The sequence below is a fragment of the Suricata suricatta genome, chromosome X (genome assembly GCF_006229205.1).
Source record: "Suricata suricatta isolate VVHF042 chromosome X, meerkat_22Aug2017_6uvM2_HiC, whole genome shotgun sequence".
NCBI lineage: Eukaryota > Metazoa > Chordata > Mammalia > Carnivora > Herpestidae > Suricata > Suricata suricatta.
The window spans coordinates 13862587-13868586 of NC_043717.1; the positions used below are offsets into that span (position 1 = coordinate 13862587).

Below are 6000 nucleotides of genomic sequence, written 5' to 3' on the forward strand. Positions count from 1 at the left end.
GGCCCCCACCTCGGGTGTTTCCCAGGTCTTGCGAGGGCAGCGGGGAAGGGAGGAGAGGGTATCTGTCATTATGTTTCTGCGATAAAACATGACCCCTTGTTCCCCAAAAATACAAAACTTAAGAAAAAAAAATTTAATGTCCCCATATAGAAAAGTAAAATAAAAGAAAAGCAAAATCAATATTATTTTCAAAGGAAAAGAAAATAATTTTGTCTTGCTTTTCGTTTTTTCACCCGGGCCCTCAAAGAATATTAAAAGTCGAAGAGGGGAAGGAAAAAAGGGGTAACTCCCTGCACTGGTTCCACTGGGGCTCGAACCCAGGACCTTCTGCGTGTAAAGCAGACGTGATAACCACTACACTATGGAACCCTCACACGACGGAAGGGACATCATTAGCTTACTCATAGCCTTACGTCAGAAACAACGCCGCGGAAACCCCAACCCTCCGCCGTAGCTCCACCCCTGCCGTGGCTCCACCCCGCCTGTAAGGTAGTGTGTTGGCGGCAAAGTTCCGGGCCCCGGTTGCGGCGTTTGAGCCGTTCGGGCAACCTGCGCGTCAGGTTCGTCGCCCCTGTGACCAGGGCGAGGCCGGGGTCAGGATTACTCTCTTGAGAGCTGCCCAGCTAACCACCCGTCCCAAACTTTCTCTCAGCTGCGACGTTGGCGGGACCTGCCCAGTGGGCGGAAGCGCACCAGGCGGCGGGCCGGGCCGCCTCTGGCAGCTTCCCTCAGCTCGGGAAGGTCGCGTGCTTTCCCCATTTCCCCCTGGGCGCGCTGAGTCTCTTTTGGCAGCACTGGGGACCTTGAGTCCGGAGCTGGGTGGACGGGAGCATCACCTGGAGCCAAAGATTTAGGCAGCACGCGGTTTGGGGGTGGGCTGGGGGTCATCGTCCTACTGGCATTTAGGTTGCCAGGGTTGGAAGAGGGCTGGTTAGCGGGCCTCTTCCCGGAGGATGTAGGCTCCTGACGCTCCTCTGACACTGTCACAGCGTTCCTCCTCTGCTGAGCCCCGCACCCCCGCCCACAGGGGCTGAAAGTTGCAGGACTTTTGTTTGTTTCTCTTTGTCTGGGCTGCGGCGGTGGGGGTGGGGGTGTAGATGGGACACCCTTTTAAGGCTGAGGGTGGTGAAGCAGGACCATCTGCAAGATTTGAGGGGCCCAGTGCAAAATGAACATGTCAAGTTCCCTGTCCATGAATTACTAATTCCCAAACGGTGATGGCAGAGCATTAAACCCAGCGCAGGCCCCTGTGTCTGCAGGGGTTGTGGCCCAGGAACCTGTCTTTGTGCTTCCAGGCCTGAGGGCCTGAGAAGGTGCCGTGACCAATCCCTCCATTAGGAAGGGCTCATGTATGGTCCCTCGTCTTGGTTTTCATTGTCAGTGCCATTTGCCCTCCCCAGTGCTCTTGGATGGACCTTCATCACCGTCCTAGGATTGCTCACCATCCTCAAACTTAAAACCATTTGGCGGGTATCTTTAAGTGCTGAGTTGAAAGTGGCTGCAGCCTGCTGGTCTCTTTTTCCCTGATGTCTGATGAACTGGCAGAATGATGGAGAAATGGTACTGATTGTATGAAAGCAACCCCGTCAGCCAATTCCCGTCTTCCTGGGAAGACCCCTGGAAGAAACAGGTGGGTGGAAGGCACACTAACCTGGAGGGCATAATCTGGATTCTGGTCCTGCCTAGGTTACTCATTAGCAGTGTGCCCTCAGGTCCCCTCGCAAGCCTCAGTGTCCTCCTTTGTGAGATGCATGGGTTGGACAAGACACCCCCACTTCCCCTCCGCGTCTGTTGCTTTCCCGGTGGGAAAATGGAGGCAGGAGGCAGTTACCCGCCATGGGAGTTTTGTCACAGGACTAGAGGCCGGCGTGCAGCTAGGGCTTGGGTCCTCTGGTGCTGGCGCTCCTGTGTCCTAGTTAGCTCCCCATGAGCTCCTCGCGGGGCCTGGTGCAGAATGCCTTTTTGTTGATACCTTTCGAGAGGCTGTTTGAGCACTTGATGCAGATGACCACGCGGGGTAGGAGGACGGATTCATGAATGCTCCATTTTCCTGCTAGTCCGTGAACCATGATTCCCAGGTAAGAAGTCTACCCCACCTGTTTCCAAACCTCTGTCGGTTCCAATCAAGGCTACCACGAACTGGGCCTGAAATCACACTCACCGTGGTGTTTTGGTTTTTCTCTAGGGACTGGTTCGCTGCCCTCCAGCTGCCTGCCCTCGTTCTGAAGGGTGGGTTCTCCGAATGCGAGCTTTGGCCAAGTTCCCACACGTACATCATGGAGAAAAGACGCTGGGTCACCTCCGATGCATGCCACGTAGGTTTCTGCCTTTGGTGGAAAACTCTTGTTCCTTTGTTCCATTCTGATGAGGAGGGATACTTGTTCCACTCCTCCGCTGCCCCTAAGGTCACAATCTCTATTTTGTTAGTGAAGCACAAGGTGGGTTGCAAAAACTACCTCCACAGGATTCCCGTGAGGCCACCACGGTAAGTATTACTGTCTCTACTTTTCAGCTGAAGAAGTCACAGCCGACTTTGAAGCCGAGTTTGAAGGCCTTGCTTGAGACCGTTCTGCCAGTGAGTACCAGGGCTGGCTTATACTCAGTCTTATGACACCGAAGTGATTTGTGGGGCTCCTGTCCATAAAGGCTCTGTGTTGTTCCGGGAAGAGGGCTGTTGGTCTCTGGTAGGATTTCATATGCATGCAGGGAGGAAATGGATACCTTTTATTCTTTCTCGTGTAATTTTAAAATGAAATCCTCAGGGCACCTGGGTGGCTCAGTTGGTTAGGCATCCAACTCTTGGTTTCAGCTCAAGTCATGATCTCATGGTTCCTGAGTTCAAGCCCCGTGTCGGGCTCCTCACAGCCTGTGTGGATTGTCTCTCCCTCTCTCTCTGCCCCTCCCCTGTTCGGTCTCTCTGTCTCAAAACAAATAAATAAACTTAAATAAATGAAATGAAATCCTCGAAAGCAGGAACCAAAAGCCTGCTGGAAACAACTGTTGATAACTTTCACCTTGAAACTGTCCCCATCATGGAGAGCTCTTCAGATGGCCTCAGTTCTGCCGAGCACTTCAGTCAGATGGGTGAGCCCCCGCCCCAGGAATGCCCATAAGCATCTGAACAACTGTAAGGCAAACACCTCAACAAACTAGTAAATAAGGACTACAAGTCACTTCAGACTTTGAGTCTTCTGATCTCTCAGACGTGTAGAGTGGCTTCCCCAGGGTCTGGCTTCACTGAGGAAAAGCAACTCAACCAAAGGAGCCACAGCCCCAAACACTGAACTGACTTAGGAAGCTCAGTTTATCTGATTTCATTGGGAAATGGTTATGCTTGGTCTTTCAGTAGCGTACTTGGTATTTACTGAGAAAATAAGTCATTACCTGAGTATGTCGGAGCTCACCGTATTGTCCGTCTTTTGCAGCTCGTGTTCAAAGTTCAAAACATTTGAAATTAGCCTCTGGGAATGGATATTTGATATTTGTGGACCTTTGCCCACCTACCTTTTCATGGTCCTCTGTATCCCTCTGTCCTCTTCCCTAGCTCTAATTCTCTGGTCATTTTGATCACTCGTTTGCCCTCTTGTTGCTTGTACTTGTTGGCAAGACCACAGTCTTTTAAATCCAACTCTCTTCCTACTCTGCCCCTGTATGTGGCCCCAAGAAGAGCACATATCCAGGCCAGCTGGTTTCCCACTAAACCTTGACTACTTACCTCAGGCGAACCCTTAAGGTGGTACAGAATCGTGTCTGCTTCCCTTGTCCATTCATTCTCCACCTCTCCTAAGGGACAGTTTCATATCTTCTCTCCCTAAACTTCCTGTACCTCTTTCTCCAGCCTCACTTATAGCTGATGAATGTGCTTCTTTCTTCAGTGAAGAAATGGAAGCAATCAGAAGAGAACTCGCACAAGTACCCACCGCCTCTGCCCGCCTACTGGTTCTGTGCTGTCGTGGATTCCAGACCATCCTCTTCCTGTGGATCAGGGCTTCTTAACCATAGCTGTGTTGACATTTGGGCCTGAGTAACTCTGTAGTGAGGGTTGTCCTGTGCACTGTAGGATGTTATGTGGCATCTCTGGCCTCTCCCCACTAGATGCCCATGGCACCCTTCTCCCAAGTTGTAACAATCCAAAGTGTCCCCTGGTGGGAGTGAAATCTTGTGGGCCATTTGGCAATGTTGGTGGACACTTTGGGTTGTCATAACTTGGGTGCAGGGGTTGGGGATAGTCCTGGCATCTAGTGGGGAGAGACCAGGGATGCCGTGAAATCGGCTGCAATGCTCACAATGGCAACTCACAACAAAAAGTTACCCAGCCCCGAAATGTCAGTAGTGCTATGGTTGAGAAGTCCTGTTCCAGCTTGTGATTTGCGTTCCCATCCAAGCCCAGCCCTCCACCTGCTCTGGCCTCCTCTCTCCTACATCATTAGCCACCTTCTCCCTTGTTTCGTTCCGATGGACATACAAACATGCTGTAGCTTCGCTCATCGCTGCAAGAAACCTCTTAATCCCATTTCTGCCTCTAGTTCCTTCTCTTTTGTTGCTCTCCTTTACAGCAGAACTCTTAGAGACATGTGTCTGGGGCCACTCTCTCCAATTCCTCTCCTTTTGGAAGCACTTTCCCTTCCTGGCTTTGAGGGTACAGTGCTCTCCTGATTTTGGTTTCCTACTTTACTAGTTGCCCCTTCTCAGTCACCTGTGCACTTGGACTTCGCTATTCATTTTCACCACCTTGCTGACCTCATTCAGTTGAATGGCTTGAAATACCACCTGCACCCTAGATGGTTTTCAGATTTATACCCCTAGTCAAAACTTTCCTCCCAAGTTCTGAATCTACCTACGCAATGTGTCCATTCAGATGCCTGTCTAATATGCATATCAGACCTATCATAGCTGTAGCTAATCTTTAAATCTGCTCCTGTCTTCCTCACCTTTCCACTTACTTAGCCCTGAAATGTAGAATCACACTTGATTCTTCTTTTTCTCATTCCCTAGAGCTAATCTTACTAGCCAATCCTATTGGTTTCACCTTCAAGATCTATGTAGAATCTGATTAATCACTTCCTGTGTCTCCTCTGCCACCGCACCAGTCGAGGCCATCGTCACATTTTGCCTGGATCATTGATAAAAACCTCATCTCCTGGCCTCCCAGCTTCCGCCCCTTCCTCCCTACGGACTATTCTCTACTCAGTAGCCAGAGTGATCCTTTTAAGATCTAAGTAGGGGCGTCTGGGTGGCTCAGTTGGTTGAGCGTTTGACTTCGGCTCAGGTTATGATCTTATGGTTTATGAATTTGAGCCCCACGTCAGGCTCTGTGCTGACAGCTCGGAGCCTGGAGCCTGCTTCAGATTCTGTGTCTCTCTCTCCCTCCCTGCCTCTCCCCCACTAGTACTCTGTCTCTGTCTCTGTCTCTCTCTCTCTCAAAAATAAATAAACATTAAAATAAATTAATTAATTAAATCTAAGTTGGATCTTGTCACTCCTCTGCTCAAAACCTCCAATAGCTCCTACCCATGACTAGAGTGAAAGCCAAGGCCTTGTGGGGGCCTGCAGAGCCCTGCATGATCTGACCTCCCATCCATTACCTTTCTGATTATATCTCCTATTACGTTGCCTTTTCTTTTACTGTACTCCAGCCACACTTGCCTATTTGCTGTTCTTCCAACACACTGGGCCTCTTGTGCCTAGGGGCCTTTGAACCTGCTGTTCTCTCAGCCTTGACTACTCTTTCTCTAGGCCATCCCATTGTTAGCTCTCTCACCTCGCTCAGGTATTTGTCCAAATATCTTCTCAGCAAGGGCTTTCCTGACTGCCCTATTTTTTTTGGTTGCTTTTTTTTTGTAACTTTATTTATTTTATTTTTTTTTTAGAATATAACACTATTTTTTAACATATGCAGTTATTTTCCATCATTTACAATACAGCAGTTACAATGACACTCCAAATGGATAAGCAAAGTAAAAAATCAGAACCCCAACTTCTATTTCATGTAATTAGACT

General features: G+C 49.6%; 1 protein-coding gene and 1 non-coding gene across 2 annotated transcripts in view; one reads left to right on the plus strand and one right to left on the minus strand.

Annotated features, from left to right (window-relative positions):
* Nucleotides 1–296: 296 nt before the first annotated feature.
* TRNAV-UAC lies at nt 297–369 on the minus strand. The gene has a single exon. It is a non-coding gene; the product is annotated as a tRNA-Val (tRNA).
* A 1672-nt stretch (nt 370–2041) lies between these two features.
* Nucleotides 2042–6000, plus strand: part of PPEF1 (protein phosphatase with EF-hand domain 1) — a 121226-nt gene continuing 117267 nt past the window's right edge. The window contains exons 1-3 of the mRNA XM_029930089.1: nt 2042–2078; nt 2186–2315; nt 2513–2575. The gene's annotated coding sequence lies outside the window, so the exon portion shown is untranslated. The remainder of the gene's footprint in view (nt 2079–2185; nt 2316–2512; nt 2576–6000) is intronic.